Genomic DNA, 16,607 nt, shown 5'->3' on the forward strand with positions numbered 1-16,607 from the left:
GCTCCTCTGACTCAAATTCAAAGGGAGTAAAGGCCTTGTTATAGAAGAAAGCTCTTCAGAAAAATAACAGCGCTTTCTTTTTTGACACAACTACTTGGAGCAGAAGAACAGAAAAATGGTAAGACATAAAGCATTGTGTTTAGGTAGCTTACCTAGATATATTGGGTAATTTGCTGTTAACTTACATAATTATTCTGTGTTTAACAAAAGCCATCTAATAAATTAACACCCAAAACTCCAGCAGCCCAGCTGGCCCTACCAAATCTCTCTCTTGATACATACAGTAAACAAAAAAACCAAAATCCCAGCAATACCGATCAGAAGTCTAGGAAAGAAACCTCTTGAAATTAATCCTACCTCAAATACAAACCAACCCGTCCAGAAAGTTAGCTTCACTCAAAAAACTATTTACACAGAGTTAATAGGACCAAGAAATAAAACAACACACCCTATAACGACCCACCAACGAATACAACAGCGAAGGAAAAAAACCCATTTTTTTCTTTTTTTTTATTTCAACTAGCTTCCTTTATTAGCTAGAACCAAAGATTTTGCCAGGGCTGTAAAAACAACAACTTCTTTTTCTTCTTCTCCTTCTGAAATGTCCCTTCTCCTTCCCAAATTCCTTACAACTTCCGAGTTTGAATCCAAGCAAAAAGCAAAATTCATGCACTTGTGAGTCCGGTGCTCCTGTCAGATTCTGTCTCACTCCACATCTTCTTACACTTTCAGTCTGAACGCTGTCCTGCCCTGATGGGTTTGACAGAAGAATTGGCACATGTTAAGAGAGCATTTCCCTTCCTCCCTCCCTCCCTCCCCAGAGCTGGTTTCCTTAGCGCATTTCAATCGATCCCAAGCCCGCAACGATGTGCGCTCACCTCAAGGCTCACAGCAAGCACGCAGCAGCTCAGGCTGACTTGGCTCCAGGGCTCCGTGCCTTAGATAGCTGAGAAAACTTCCCATGAACCTCTGTTCCAAGACATTGGAAGGCAAACTCAGCTCCGTCTCAGCGTCTCGGTGGGAGGCGGGAGCACATCTGGCTGAGCCAAAAAAATCCCTTCTTGGGCGGCTGCACTCTGCCGGAAAGGGGAAACACGTGCTAGTGAACAGCAGCTCAGAAACAATTCTTTTCTAATGTTACCTGCTCTACTTGACTGCTCGCTAACACAAGTCTCATTTTACCATTGCAGGGAGAAGGCTGTAGGAAAATGTCTGATGAGCAGCCACAAAAGGCCTCACTCCCTGCTACACAGCCTGCAACAACCTCGGCAGAGCGGAGCAGCCAAATCACCGCGCTCTCCTTGCCGTGGGCAAGGGTAGAAGATGACTGGGGGAGGCACATAAAAAGAAGGGAAACGCTCCTATAAATGCACAGCCATTTGCTTTCAGAAGCCCAGAGGTCAGGATCTTCTCTAGGAAGCCAGACGTGACATGATATTTCTAAGATTTTCTTCTTCATCGAAGGAAATGTACGTACATACCCACTCTTACAAACGTACCTACGGTTTTGGGGTTTTTTTTCTTCTGAAGCTCCAAGAATGATTTCCCACCTTGATTCATTCAGAAGAAACGGCCCCTGTGACTCAGGTCAGAAGGGCGGCCTGCGTTTTTGATCACGACAGCTTTTGGCTTTACCCTGTGAGCAGGAGCAGCCAGAGCTGAGGCTCAGCAGAGGCTGACCCCGGCCAGCCCCTTCCTCCCTTCCCTGTGTGTCACAATGACTTCCAGGCAGAAGGATGCAAAGCAGGTTTGTGTCTTTTCTCTTCAGTGCCAAGAGGTAAAAGATGTAGGCTTTGAAATAACTAATGACCCTCTCTTGGAACTCTCCCAAGGACAGTTTGAAAGCAAAGACAGAAGATTGCTGCTAAATCCATATGGGATAAGGATGAGAGCAGCAAGGATCCGAGGCCAGCAGCGTTGCCAGGCAGTGTCACGTCCCTGCCACCTTGTGACAAGGCACACAGCTGCAAAGCCCCAAAGCCTGCAAGCCCTGGAGCTGCCGCACGGATGGACCTGGTTCCCTTCCCAGGTGCCCAGAGGGACACCTGAGGGCAGGTGTCGTCCCCCGCCCCCCGAGGGCGCACCCAGAGCCCCGGGCAGGGACGGAGTCACTGACGGCTCTCTGGGGACGAGACCCTCCCTGCAGGTGACACCGGCTTGTCCTCTCCCTGTGGCACAGGGACCTCCAGGCTCTAGGACCAGCCTCATTTTGTCAGCATCCAGGTGCTGTGCTAGAGCCAGAGGGGTCAAGGCTTTCCAGAACCATAGGATCCGTAGGATCCTTGCGGTTGGAAAAGCCTTCTAAGGACATCGAGCCCAGCTGCTGCCCCCCCAAGTCAGGTCCCTAAACACCACATCTTGACATCCTTGACATGTCTCCAGGCATGGGGACTTTCCTGGGCAGCCTGCTCCTACGCCTCAGCACCCTTTCAGGGAAGAAATTTTCCCTCCAATCCAATCTAAGCCTTCCCTGCTGCAAGTTGAGGCCATTTCCTTTTGCCGTGTCACTTCTTACCTGGGAGACCTCGGTACTTCAACCTTACCTGCTCCTTCCCTAGGCGGTCTCTGGCTTGGCTGGAGGAGAGGAGAAACACTCCCACCACAGGAATGGCAGCTCAGGAGGTCCCACACCAAGGCCAGGGGGAGCAGCCGTCCTCGCCAGAGCTCGCATGTCCCTTCTTCTCAGAGATTGGCTCTGCTTTTCCTCCCGGGCAGATCTCTGCTGAGTGCTTCACACTTGCCTGTTTGGAGGAGGGGGGGAAAAGAGGTTAGCCAAGTTTTTTATCCAGACTTAGCTGCTGGCTTTGCCTCCTCCTGACTTCCTTCTGCTAAGAAAACAGCTGCCTTTGGACTTCTAGGGGCAACTTGCACGTCATGCCTGAAAAGGAACTACAGAAAAGCGCCTCATTTATAAAGCCTCAGCCAAGAAGACAGACAGCCATGGCAGGCACCAGGCCAGCTCTGCTCCTCCTTCAAGTTGTTCCCAAAGCTGCTGGAAGAACTGAAGGCTACTTTGGCCTTCCATTGCTCTGCTTGTCCCGAGAAAGAGCTTTGAGTGTTGTTACCCCTCCAGAAAGGAAGGGCCTTTCTGTCTCACACGCTCGGTGACACAAGGCTACGCAGCCTCTGCTCCAGGTGGGAAGGGCTTCCTTCCTCCTCTGGCACCTGGCTGGCACAGGGCACAGGTTGCTCAGAGGTCCCGGGGCTGCCCCACCGCTGCAAGTGCTCAAGGCCCGTCGGTGCTCTGCGATGAGGCTCTGAGCAAGCTGCTCGATGGAAGCACGTCCCTGCCCACGGCAGCAGCAGCCTTGGAATGAGGTGATCTTTAGAGCCCCTTGCAACCTGAATTCTTCCATGATTCTGGGAACTGAAAAAAGCGGGGAAAGAAATCTGTAAAGGTCACTAAATGCATCAAAGCACATCCCCATGGATCCAATCCTCAGCAGCCCATGCAAGGCAAGGTCAGAGCTCTCTGCCCACCGAGGACACGGCAAGCAGCACGGACCTTTCTCCCACTCTCCAGCACGGAGAAGTGGGAAGCCAGAGGGAGTCCGTCTGTTTACAGACACCGGAGGGCGGCGGGACGGGGCGGGGCGGGGCGGACGGTCTTACCTTGCAAAGCTGGCGGCAGAAAGGGCGGGCAGCGCCGCCGCCCCGCCGGGATTTTCCGGCCCGCCGTCGCTTCCTGGAGAGGCGCGTGTGCGGGCTCGGGGGGGGGTGCAGCTCCGTTCCGACGGCGTTCGCCCGCCCCCGCTCGCTGCCCCCGGCCCGCGGAGCGCTACGACCGCGCCTCCGCCGCCCGCCGAAAGCGGCCCCGCCGGGCCGCCCCCCCCCCCGGCCATTCTTCTCAGCCATCGTGTCCCTTTTGCACTCCTGAACGTCTTTCACCCCTCCCGGCCATTTACCGAGCCCGCCCCGCCCGCCCCTCGCTCCCGCCCCGCCCGCCCCTCGCTCCCGCCCCTCGCCCTTGCCTCGCTCGGCAGCCGCGCCCTTGCCCCGCCCCCGGCAGCCAGCGGCGAGGGGCAGGGCGCTGGCTCGGGGGGCTGCAGTACCGCGCTCTGGCCACAGGGCGGCAGACTCCCGGGTCCGCGATATCCCCGCCCTTTTGGCCGCCATTTTCAGAAGGTCAAACAAACTCCCGCGACATTGGTGACACGCCACTCCCAACATGGCGGCGCAGAGAGGCCCCCTCGGCCGAGAGAGGCGGTTACTCACATGCCGGTCCGAAACACGCCAAAATACGCCCGCCCACGGCGCCGCTGACCCCACAGCCCATGTTGGGTACACCTAAAACGCCACAAAAATTCCGCCGGGGCTGCGCCGGCGTCCGTGTTCCGTGCAGGCAGTCCGCATAGACACACCAGGGTCCTCCGCTTTCCCGCCCTTTTCGCCGCCATTTTCAGAAAGTCAAACAAACTCCGCCACGCGCCACGCCCAAGAGGGCTGCCTGGCGGCGGCGGCGGGCTGCAGTACCGCGCTCTGCCCACAAGGCGGCAGCACTGCCGCCCACCCCAGCCGGGGGCGCCGCGCGCCTTGGGCCTGCGGGCGGCCAAGGCGGCAAAAAAGAACAGGGGCCATCCCCCCCAAAAACTCCTCTAAAAATAAATGCCAGAAACCTGCCTCTTACCAAACAAGAACCAAATAAGCCCCCTTTCTTTCATGCCTTCTTGAAATAAATTTGATAGTTCTAGTTTTCCTAGTTCTATTCACACGCATATTTAGACCGGACAGTGATGTGTTACGTCCTTTATACCATCTATTATGCCTATTCCTATTATCTGTATTTATTCATACTTTGTGGTTTTAGCAATATCATTATATATTGACTGTATATTTCTCGACTTCCATTTAGATTTCTATCATACTTTTATTCTTCCAAAAAAAATCCCATCTCTAACCAAACAAATACCAAAAAACCCTTCTTTTCAACTCTATTGAAATAGTTTTATATTTAGAGCTTGCATAATTAGATTCACTTTTATAGTCACCGTTTATACTGATGCATTCCATTCATCATTACATATCACATATCTATTATTCACATCATAGAGATAAATCATTATTTTTATCATGTACCAAATCTACTGCTACAACTTCTTTTTTCTAATATTTTCAATTTTTATATCCATCTTGATGTATTCATGAGATCTTTTTACAAGTAGATTTCTACCTTTCTATCATTTGTATTTGTAGTTTTTATAATAAAACCCCTGCTTTTGCCAAGTAAAAAACAAAACCATCCTTTCTTTTAAACTACTTTTAATAATGTTGTTGTATTTACAGTTACCATATCTATAATGTTTTAGATATTATATCATAGTGATGTACTAGATTTATAGCCGTTTCCTATAATATACCATCATAAGATCTATACGGTATCACTTGTATTACGTGTTGTATGGATTTATGTCACTTTACATTTACAATCCTTTAATAATTTGATCTATATATCTGCATAGATTCGCAACACATTTCTAGATTTAAAATTTCCTTTGAGCTGTGTTTATATTTAGCATCTCTATTGATATATCTATCAACATACACAATGCTCTTTGAAAAATACAATATCTTATTGGAATATATCATGACTTAAGTTACCTGTTAAATTTTAAATAGAGATCGAATAGATCAAAATGAAAGTTTATTCCCATTTCTACACATCTACTCGTTTTGTTTAAAGATAGCTATCCTTAGAATTTTACATTTAAAATCCAATTCCTAAATGCAATGACAAAACAAACAGCATCGAATTCCCACCAATGTCTTCCAAAACCATCAAGATACCTCCACCAGCCAAACGACTGCCAGCGAAAAAAACACACAACACTCTTTTCACTAACAGTTCTCATCACATCAGAAAAATGGAACCAAACGAAAAGAAAACCCTTGAGAAACACACGCAGCAAATCACAAAAACCTCTAAAAAAACCCAAACCAACTCGCTCAACTCCAATCAGTGCCACTGACCCTGAACGTTATTTTAAAAACTAACCAAAATTCTACATCTACACTAACTCAAAGAATAAGCAATACTCTGTCAAAAGAACTTTAGAAAGCGAACTAATGAACGAAATAGAAAAAAAACAAAAAATCTCAACCACTAAAAAATAAGAAAATAACTACCCAAAAAAAAAAAAAAAAACCCAACTTAAAAAGACCCACCATATAAATACCCACGTTCCCAAAAATAAAACTGATCAATAACCACCAAATACGTCAAAGGACAACAAGAAACCAAAAGAAAAAAAAAAACAAAAAAACAAAAAAAACCAAAAGAAAATACATTTGTAAAACAAAAGTCCCCCAAACCAAAGCAACTTTAATTTACCTCAAAAAAATTATTCCCAACTGAAGAATAAACGCATAGAGCCTCATTCGATCAAAATAAAAATACCACCCAGAAATAAACACAAAGCCGAAAGAGAAACGTAACCATTGACAAGATCTCCCAAATGATCCGTCACAATAAAACGTACACTACAATCAAACAAACCAAAGAAATAAAAGCCCTGGAAGACGAGAAACACAAACGCAATTAGAGAGATTTTAAAAACCCCGCCGCTATTAACGACACGACGCCACCTCGAACCCACCGAAACAAACGCTACACGCCCACGCTAATAAAAGCCACGGCGACAGAATTAAAATCCGAGCCGCTGCTTCACGCAACGACCCGTAGAAACCATTGCACGCCTTTAAAAACAGAATAGCCCGGCAAAAAAAATATCCGACTACGGAACTCGATTCAAACCAAACCTTTATCGTCACCACCCGAAGAACCGAGAACCGTACCGGTCAGGAAGAACGCCATAGCCCTTAGCGCACACCCACTGCGACCAGAACAAACCCGTGCGATCGATCCCTACAAAGCACCTCCGAACCACGACACCCAAGAACTTGCGGCAGCCCAACCGCGCGCTGCCGGCCCCGGACGGAGCGCGGCTCCCGGCGGCAAAGCGGCTCCTCCGGCGGCTGCTCCGGCGCGCAGGGGCGGCGCCGCCCCGGAGACCCCCCCGCCCCCGCCCGCTCCCCCTGCCCGGGGGGCCCCGGCGGCGCCCGAGCCCCGCGCCCGGAGCGGACAGAGCGGCCGGCACCGGCCGGGCCGGCGCAGCAGCGCCCGCGCCGCCTCTGCCGCCCTTGGCCGGCCCGGCGCCAGCTGCCCTCGGCTCCGCACGGCGGCTCGCACCGGCAAAGCGGCTCCGCCGCTGCCGCGCCAAATTCCCCGTGCGCCTCGGCACCCGCCCGGCCCGGGCCGGCAGCGCTCCCGAGCGGCAACGCTCCGGCCCGGGCCGCGGCCACAAGAAGCGCCCTCAAATGCAGCGGCACAGCCCGACTGCAGCCCTGCAAACGCCGCCAGAGCTGCGGCTTCCCGCAACTCAACCCCGAAACTGACGCCGCGGGCGGCGCTCACCTCGCTTCAACAAGGGCAAAGAAATGGCTTCTCCCCTTCAAGTTCATCCCCTAGGAGAGCAGAAAAGAAGGGGCTTTCCTCCAATGAAATCCTTCAAGCCATGTGCAAGGGGGGATTTTGACCTCCATTCAAACCCTTGCTAAGGAGGGACACCAGCGCTGTCCCCTCCATTTAAACCTTAGGATGATGAAAATGGGCTGGCTACCTTCAAATCAAAGCCATCCGATGACAACAATACTTTGCCCATTCCCGTTCAAATGGAACGCAGGGATTCCCTGTCACCCCTGGGATACCCCTAACAGCCGGGAAAAGGCAGCTTTTCCTTCAATCGACATCCTTGGAACCGCAAGCGAAAGCGGATCCCCCCTAGTTCAAACACAGACAATATTAGGAGAGTAGCTGCCTGCCTCTCCTTCATTTCTTTTGTCTTCACAAGCTCCCTTTTTGTTCCTGGGGAAGCGGGGAGGGGGGACTGCCAAGATCCAATTGAAAAGGGAAAGGACCAAAGTCCCCGCTCCAAATCCACACGCGCTCACCCGTTCGGCTGCTGCTTCCCGGCACAAAGATTCGTCCCTCGGCACCTCCTTGAAGCGATGCTCCGCGGATCCAAGCGCGTATCCAGGTGTTCGCCCAGACGCTGCCAGAAGCTCTCGCAGTCCTTCCATGAGACAGCCCCGGGAGCCCCCCCATGAACCCCTCTACTCAGCAGCTCCATGCAAAAGGCAGCTGAGGCGAAGCCTCCCCCTAAAACAGCCTCGCACCCCCCCCCCCGGCAGGAGCCGGCCCCTCATCATCCTCACAGCTCACACCTGGCGCTGATGCCACTCCCCAACAGCGCCTCTCCCCGTCCAGCACACAGCCCGCTTCTCACAGACACAGAGCCAACAGAAATCTGCTCCGGGTGCTGGCTGTTCTTAGTCCGTCTGCTTCCACAATTCAGACACGGACGTGCGCTGATGGCACTGAGGGAAAGCTTTCCAGTGCACAAAACTGTCATTCTGGTAGCACGCTTTGAGACGCCTTCAGAAAAAGCAGAATCAGCGCCGCCTCCTAAGAGCCCTGCTGAGGAACCCCGCCCTCCTTGGGACACCCCCAATGCAGCAGAGCTCGAAAAACGAGGGCAAAAGTCAAGCTTGGAGTGGAAAAAGACAATAGAAATACAGCAGCCTTTCAAGAAAGCCTTCACACAGTAATAGTGGGAGCCGGTCACATTTCTTCTTTCCTTGCTCTCTGGAATGACATCAATACGAAGTAAAAAACCCACACGAAACACAAGGCAGAGCTGGGATTTTACACGTCTTCCTTTTGGCTCTCGGGATGACAAGCGCCTCTTCCGGGACTGCGACACGCTTTGGGCGCTGTCAGAGAACGGAGGCAAAAGGTGCCAGAGAGCCCTTTCTATCGCCTTCAGCCCCTGCAGCTGTTCTGAGGGTTCCAGGGCACAGCTCGGTCCGTTCCTAGATCAAAACCTCACGGCAATATCTTCAGAACTACTACCCATCTCCAGTCGGAACCTTCTACATTCCTGTAAACAAATGAGTGCATAGAGAGGGTTTCTCCCCAGCTGAGTTTAGAGACCAATTCCTATTCTTTAGCAATACCTAGAAAACCGAATGCCTTGCCAGGTTTTAGCATCCTACACCCACTCACCCCTCCCTGTGCATTTGGTGGCAGCTTTGGGTCCCTCCGGGGGACGGCACCCAGCGTGACCCCCGCCCCTCGCCCGCCCCCCACCTGCTCCTGCACCGCCGTGGGGCTCCCTCTCCCGGGCACCTTGGGGTGCCCCCAACGGCATCAGAGCCCCGAGTCTTCACCCCGCCTTTCCCTGACCCCCAAAGAAGGCTCCGAACGAATCCGACTGCCCCGGACAGCAGCGCAGCGCTTCCCCCAAGCCCTTCCCACACGTGCATGGCCCCAGCAAGGGATTCTGCTGCAACAAGAAAGGGGGGGCAGCCCCCAGAAGGCTTGAGGTTCCTGCCCAGCCTCGCTGTCACGGGCCAGGGGCAGCGAGAGAGGGAGCGGCACAGACGGCGGGGACGGCCCGGCACGGAGCGGGGGCCGCTCTCAGCGCGATGCCGGCAAAGCCGCAGCTCCGGCGCTGTCGGCCGCGCTGCTTGAGCGGCACGGGGGGATCCGCCGAGAGCCTCCGGCCCCGCGCGGGGACTCCCGCAAGGGCCCAGGGGCGCCGGGCTCCGGCCCTCGGGGCTTTATTCTCCGGCAGCCCGAGCCCCGCGGCTGCGGGGCAAAGAAGGAAAGGGGGCACGGGAAGAGAGGAGCGAGAGCAGGGCACGACAAAGGGCGGCGAGGGAGCTCGGGCTGTGCAGGAAAGCGGCACGGGAAGGGAAAGCCCGGGACGAGGGTACACGGAGGCTGGGCAGAGGAAGGAGACAGGGGGAACAGAAGGGAGTAGCGGGCTAGGGACAGGACAGGAAGGAGCCGGCTTTGCGGGGGGAGAGGGAATGGGGGAAAGGGAGCGAGAGAAGGCGAAGACGGGGAGAAGGAAGGAGGGCTAGAGAGAGGGACAGGCGGGGAAGCCTCCCAGAGCCCCGGCTGCACCCCGAGCCCGGCCCGGCGCCTCGCCCTACCCGGGATGCTGCGGCGCTCGGCGGAGCTCGGCTCGCTCCGGAGACGCTCGGCTCGAGTCGGCTCTTGGCGCCTCAACTCGGCTCTTGGCGCCTGCATTCGCCTCTTCGGCTCCGCTCGCCTCGCCTCGGCTCCCCGACGGCGGGCGGGCAAGCGCCGCCGCCTCCCGTTCAGCTCGCCCGGCTCGGGGCTCTCCCGCTGCCGCGTCCCGCGGGCGGCCCGGCCACGGCGCGGACACGACCGGGAGCGCGGGCTCGGGCAGGAGCTCATTAGGCTGGGAGCGCACTGGCGCTAAGCAGCGCGCACGAGAGCAGCAGGCTCGCTTCGCCTGAGCTCGGCTCGCTTCGCTTCAGGCAGCCTCGGAAGCCTCGCCTCGGTTCGCTCGAGGCCCTCAGGGTCGGCCGCTCTCGCCTTGCTTCGGCCGAGCTCGTGCGATTCCCCCGAAGGCGGCGGCGTTCGGTTGTGTTTTTAGAAATAGCCTCCTCTATCGATTGGATCTCTCTACAGTTAGATTTATATTTCTAGAATACGTCTATTAATCCAAACAAAAACCCCATCTCTAACCAAATAAATACACGAAAACACCTTCTTTTAAACGGTATCGAAATATTTTTATACTTTGTGTAATTATACTCACATTTATATTTATCGTTTCTTTTGATGCAATCTATTAATAATTATCTATAATATCTATAAAATTCTAGACATGTATTTAAAGTATTATCTATATTATGTATCGTATCTACTGCTGCAACTGATTTTTTCTTCTAGTTTTAAACTTTATCTGTATGTATTTATGATATCTTTCTAGACTTAGATTTCTACCTTCATATTCTTTGTATTTATCATTTTTATCATCAAAACCCTGCCTATTGACAAGTTAAAAAAACCGCTTTCTTTAACGATCTAAAAAATATTTTTATATTTATAATTTTCATATTTCTATTTATAATTTGCTCTCTAGTACGTGATAACATACCTGCTCCTGCACCGCAGTGGGGCTCCCTCTCCTGGGCACCTCGGGGTGCCCCCAGGGGCATCAGAGCCCCGCGTCTTCACCCCCCCCCCCCCCCCCCCCCCCCTTTTCCTCTAGTTAGAAACTACACTGGAACTTTTTTCTGGAAACAAAGACATGACCTAAATCCTCTCCCCATGTCCTAGACAGACAGATGTTCAGTTCTTAGTTGACTGGGCAGCAGTTTCTTCAATAGAATGATAAACAATATGGAAAGGTTTTAGCTACAAGCAAATAGGCAAATCGGAACAAGGTCCTGGTGGCCAGCCACTGCAGTTCTTTTGAAGCAATTTTTTAAACAATCAAATACTGATACCACAAAAAATAAAGCAAAAAGCTGACTACTGGCTAAGAAAGAAGGAAAAATTAACTTTTGACGACAACAACAACATTCCAAGGACACAGGCTTTTTTCCAATCTCAGACCTTATTACTACTACCTCTCTTGGGAATTCTCATCGTGGATCCCAAAAGGAATAAATCCCTCAGCGTGTCCTAAAGCACCAAGGAGCTACCTACAAGTGAAGGTGGCTACTTTCAGTGCAGACACAGCTGATGACACAGCAGTAGCACAGTTCCGTGCTGCACAGGGATAGTACTGTCTCCTCTTCTCCAGCAGCTGACTCTCTCCTGCCATGGCTTCTGTAAATGCATCAGAGCACGACCTTAAACACAAACAGGCAAGAAAACACCATCAGAAGTCTTTCATTAAGCAGTACAAGAAGGGTTCCAAGCAGAGACCAACAGAATTTCAAGGAAGCAGTATGCAATTAAACCCCCTCAGACTCGTTCAAGTAGCCGGCAAAATGGAACCATTCAGAAACGACAAAGAAAACCCCCCCAAGTATTTATACAGGAGTCCTTAATGTCAGAAAGGGGATGAAAGGTTATGTTCAGATAAGATGAATGTTTATTTGGATCTATAAATAAACTTCTCTCGTGGTCCTTTGCCAAAAAATAGAACCTACAAGTGAACACCTACACCTGCCTCAAGAGACCTAACGAGCCCCTGGCAGCCACCGGCATCAAAGCGCAGTGGATGTTTCTAATCCAGGCTAAGGAGAACAATATCACCTTTTGTTCTCTCCAGTTTGTTTCCTCTGCAGTCCTAGTTGCTTCTTATGATTTTTACAGTCTCTATATCTTCTCGGGCAGCGCTGAGTCTGACGACCGGGATACGAGAGTCCTTCCCTGCCCTACGGAGAGAACCAGGAAAAAAAGTTCAAAAAAGAACAGGGCAGTTTGAAGTTAATACCTCCGACGAGAAGCAGCACCCGACAAACAGAGCAACGGTGAACAAAGCGTGACACCTCCCTGGGGACAGAAGACTTACAAACTCTCCGGGATTTACAATTCTAGTAACCAAGCCCTTCAGCACAGCAGCCAAGTGTCCCATTAGGTGGTGCTGCACCAAAGCACGATCCGAGAGGTTCCAAAGAGTGAAATGCACGTTACTGTCCAAAGATGTAAAATCTTGCAAAATAACAAAACTACAATAGATCTAAACTACAGGGCAAGAGTACAAGTGTTAGCTTGAGGAGCTGGAACCATCCAGGTGAGCAACTGCTAACCGGATCCTCAACAGACTTTGAGGAACCCTTCAGGATACAGAAGGGTTTTCCCCAGAAATTGCACAGGCCGAGTTTTGATAGAAGTGCACTTGCCAGATGCTCAGAAACGTCACCCATCCTCCTCCGGGTGTCCTGAGAGAGCTGCGAATGGCTCTCACCTGGTTTGAGCTGGTTCTGTAAGGGCTCAGGCTGAATTTCACCAGATGCAACCAAACTGGGCAACACCCAGTGGGACAGAAGGAACCCAAAGCTTGTTTTACCCAAAGCTTGGGTAAGCAGAGCTCCAGCAAATACTGAGGAAACGGACAGAACGGGGTAACAAATAATAAACATACCTTTTTTTTTTTTTTTTTTTTTTTCTTTTCAGATGAGCAAAACAATTAAGGAGAAGGTGAAAACCTCACCATGACTGAACATTTCATCACCTGTAAGCTGACCATCCTTAGCATAGAGGACTCCAAATTTAAAATTCACCGATCCCAGGAAAATAAAACCAAATATTATTTGGTAAACAGTCAAACAGAAGACATAAAAATTTGTTTCCTCTAATCTTTGCATACATCCTACACGTTAGAACATACATTTTATACCATCTCCTACTACACAATAATTTACCTTTAAACTTTGATAGTATAGCATAAAATCATTAACTTAGACGGGTGATCAATTATTATTAAATTGGTGCTTCAAGTTATTTTTGCTGTCAGGTTCAAAAAAACATGACTTCTTTTTACTGTAACGAGCAATTGATTTAGAAGTCATCAAAAGCCCATCCAAATACAAAGCCGTATTCACCGGACGGGTCTGTGAGCAAGAAGTAGTTAGGCTTGTACTCACCTCTTGCCCTTCAAGAACCAATAAATCCTGTCAACAAAAACAGCATCTTTAGCCCCCTCCTATTAAAGATTCTACAAGGATGATGGTTTTATTGGTGTTTAGAAGTTTGGATTTGAAATGGCCAGTTCAATGGATAAAGAGACAGTTTAAGTAGTATTAGATTATTATTATTATTCTTATTAGCTACTGGAAGAAACAAACCAGTAGGATCTATACTTAATTACTTCTATTTCCAGGAAATCATAAAGAAAAAGAACCAAACCAAAAAAAGTCACTTCCTACCTTTTGTATCTCAGGATGAAAAATGTCTCTTGGGCTCTTCTCCAGTTTCTCCAGACTCCTGGCACTGAAATGCAAATGAACGAGTGCTTTATAGGAGGGCAAGTGCACATTCCAACCCCGAACCCCCAACCGATGGCAGTTACAGCGCTTACAAAATGAATCCTTCCCAGAGCCTCTGGGAAATGGAACGGTTTGTGCAACTGCCATTTCTTCCCCAAAATACTAACTCCCAACACTTCCTAAACTGAGTTTGCATTTTAAAAACAGAAATTAGGGAGACTCAGGGTGGAGATCAGGTTGAAATTGATTTCCTTCTAAAGCACAGGGGCTCTGTTCCATCACCCTTCACTTTGGCTCCACACGGAATCACAGGGAGCATTTTAGGAGGGCTCAAGAACCAATTCTATTTCTCTCTTTTTTCTAGTGCTCTCTCTTCCTAAATAATTCAAGGCAAGTCAAATGAAAAAGGACAAGTTCAGCAGCAAATTCACACTTTTTCCCTTCGTCTGCTCAAGAACAGGCTTTAAAACCACTTCTTGCTGCCTTCAACGGTCAAGACTTGCAAAACGGTTTCGCAAGTTTGATAGGTTTATCATAAAAACCACAGAACGCAAGCTCTGAATGACAGGAAAAGGTACACAGGCAAATATCTCAGCTGATGGTGACTTATTTGTAAACACAGACCTTAACGGAGATTGCACGGAGAATGTTTCAGTGGGACTCGAAGGGAAAAATATTTTCTGAGTACCCTGTAAACAAGAAAAGCTAGGATATATTACAGGACATACCCACGTGTTCTGCATATTCAAATAGGATTATCAATAAAAACATTTAAGAAGGAAGAAAACCAAGGTAATTTTACTCAGCTATATTTACTGCCGATTTAGAGGAAAAAAAACAAAAAAAAAAAGTGAACCAGAAACGCCTACAGTAGAACTTTAAAACAATTGCTTGGATAAAAGCAGCTCATGGAACATGAAGTAGAAAAAAAGCGAAACCAGTATCAGACCTGCCTATTTTCTTACTATTGCACAAGAAAATCCGACAAGCGGTAGAAAGTCACTGCCTAAAACCGATCCTAGGATGTAACCGAGAACAATGGAGGCATTTGCTAATCTAAACGGAAACCTTTTCCGGACCCTAGTGTCAAATCACACGTTTTGTCTCTCAGCAGCTCGAGGCTGGAGAGCATTTCCCCTGGGGGTCGGGAGGGCAGGGGCACAAGGGGCTGAGTTTGCCGATCGCACCTGTGCCATCAGAAGGATCCTGCCCGGCGCTCCTTGCGCTCGCCATTCTCCGGGCCATCGCTGTGTTTTACTGCTCAGCGATGCCGCTCCATCTGTTTGCGTGGAAGGAAGAGCCACGAGCACTGAGGCACTCAGCAGCCGTGTCATGCCAGCGAAGTCGAGCGCTCTCTGCTCGCAAGGCTGAGCACGCCGCGGAGCCGCCTCCGCAGCCGCTCGTCCGCCCCCGCCCGCAGCAGCGGCAGCGGCCCGAGGGAGACGGCTGCAGCTCGGCGGCTCCCGCGCCTCCGCCAGCCCGAGGGCAGCCGCCGCACAGTGACCGCGGCAGCGCCCGGCGCCGCTCGCCCGGGGCGGCTCCTGCAGCTCCCGGCCCGCGGCAGCAAAGCACCGCCTGGCGCTCCGCCATCGGCGGGCGGCAGCGCGCCCCGCCCGAGCTCAGCCCCCGCCACCGGGACCGCTGAGCGAGGCCGAGGCACCGGGCGGACGCCCCTTCCGCGCCGCTCGGCTCCGTGCGGGCGGCCGGACGGAGGCTTCGCCCCTCCGGCGTCGCTGCCGCGGCTCCGTCCCGCGTGGGACAGGCGCCGGGAGCTCCCCGCGCCCAGCCCGCTCCCCCGGCACGCGGCCGCCTCGGCCCGCCAGCCATTCATATGGCGCGTCGGCCGTTGCGTCAGACGCCGCGCTTTACGGCCGCAGGGCCTGCCGGGAGTTGGAGTCTCGGACTGACAGCCACCGCTCCGTTCTCCGCCACCGGGAGCGGCGCTCCCGCCAGGGGATCAAACGGCTCCTTCGCTCCTGGGCGCGGAAGCACCTTAGGCAGCACCGCCCCTCCCGAATGTCCTCTCTTTTCCACTCCTAATCTTTTTTCTTTTTTTCACTCTGTTTTTCACCCCCTTTTCCACTTTCGCGCTTTCTTTTTCACTCTCACCCTTTTCCTTTTTCATTTTTTTTCTTCCTTTCTCTTCCTCCTTTTTTTTTTCTTCCTTTCCTTTTTCCTTTTCTTTCTTTCTGTCTGTCTTTCTCTATTTCTTTCTTTCTCTCGCTCTCTTCCTGTCTCTCTCTTTCTTTCTTTCTGTCTGTCTTTCTCTATTTCTTTCTCTCTCTCTTTCTTTCTTTCTCTCGCTCTCTTCCTTTCTCTCTATTTCTTTCTTTCTGTCTCTCTTTCTGTCTCTCTTTCTTTCTTTCTCTCTGTCTCTCTGTCTCTCTCCCTTTCTCTCTGTCTCTGTCTCTCTTTCTTTCTTTCTCTCTTTCTCTCTCTCTCTTTCTTTCTTTCTGTCTGTCTCTCTGTCTCTCTTTCTTTCTTTCTCTCTTTCTCTCTCTCTTTCTTTCGTTCTCACTGTCTCTCTTTCTGTCTCTCTCTCTCTGTCTCTCTTTCTTTCTTTCTTTCTCTCTGTCTCTCTTTCTCTCTCTCTTTCGTTCTCACTGTCTCTCTTTCTGTCTCTCTCTCTGTCTCTCTTTCTTTCTCTCTTTCTTTCTCTCTCTTTCTTTCGTTCTCACTGTCTCTCTTTCTGTCTCTCTCTCTCTGTCTCTCTTTCTTTCTCTCTCTTTCTTTCGTTCTCACTGTCTCTCTTTCTGTCTCTCTCTCTCTCTGTCTCTCTTTCTTTCTTTCTCTCTTTCTCTCTCTCTCTTTCTTTCGTTCTCACTGTCTCTCTCTCTCTGTCTCTCTTT

At 50.8% G+C, this 16,607-nt stretch overlaps 2 long non-coding RNA genes across 2 annotated transcripts; both read right to left on the minus strand.

Moving 5' to 3' along the window:
* Positions 1 to 491: 491 nt before the first annotated feature.
* LOC129134062 (uncharacterized) lies at positions 492 to 3,572 on the minus strand. Its single transcript, XR_013180559.1, has 3 exons — positions 2,544 to 3,572; positions 879 to 1,076; positions 492 to 750 (listed from the first exon to the last, which is right to left on the minus strand). It is a non-coding gene; the product is annotated as an uncharacterized LOC129134062 (long non-coding RNA).
* A 7,506-nt stretch (positions 3,573 to 11,078) lies between these two features.
* On the minus strand, positions 11,079 to 13,767 carry LOC143693077 (uncharacterized). Its single transcript, XR_013180560.1, has 3 exons — positions 13,699 to 13,767; positions 12,083 to 12,204; positions 11,079 to 11,673 (listed from the first exon to the last, which is right to left on the minus strand). It is a non-coding gene; the product is annotated as an uncharacterized LOC143693077 (long non-coding RNA).
* Positions 13,768 to 16,607: the final 2,840 nt, after the last annotated feature.

The sequence above is a fragment of the Agelaius phoeniceus genome, unplaced genomic scaffold (genome assembly GCF_051311805.1).
Source record: "Agelaius phoeniceus isolate bAgePho1 unplaced genomic scaffold, bAgePho1.hap1 Scaffold_222, whole genome shotgun sequence".
NCBI classification, from domain to species: domain Eukaryota; kingdom Metazoa; phylum Chordata; class Aves; order Passeriformes; family Icteridae; genus Agelaius; species Agelaius phoeniceus.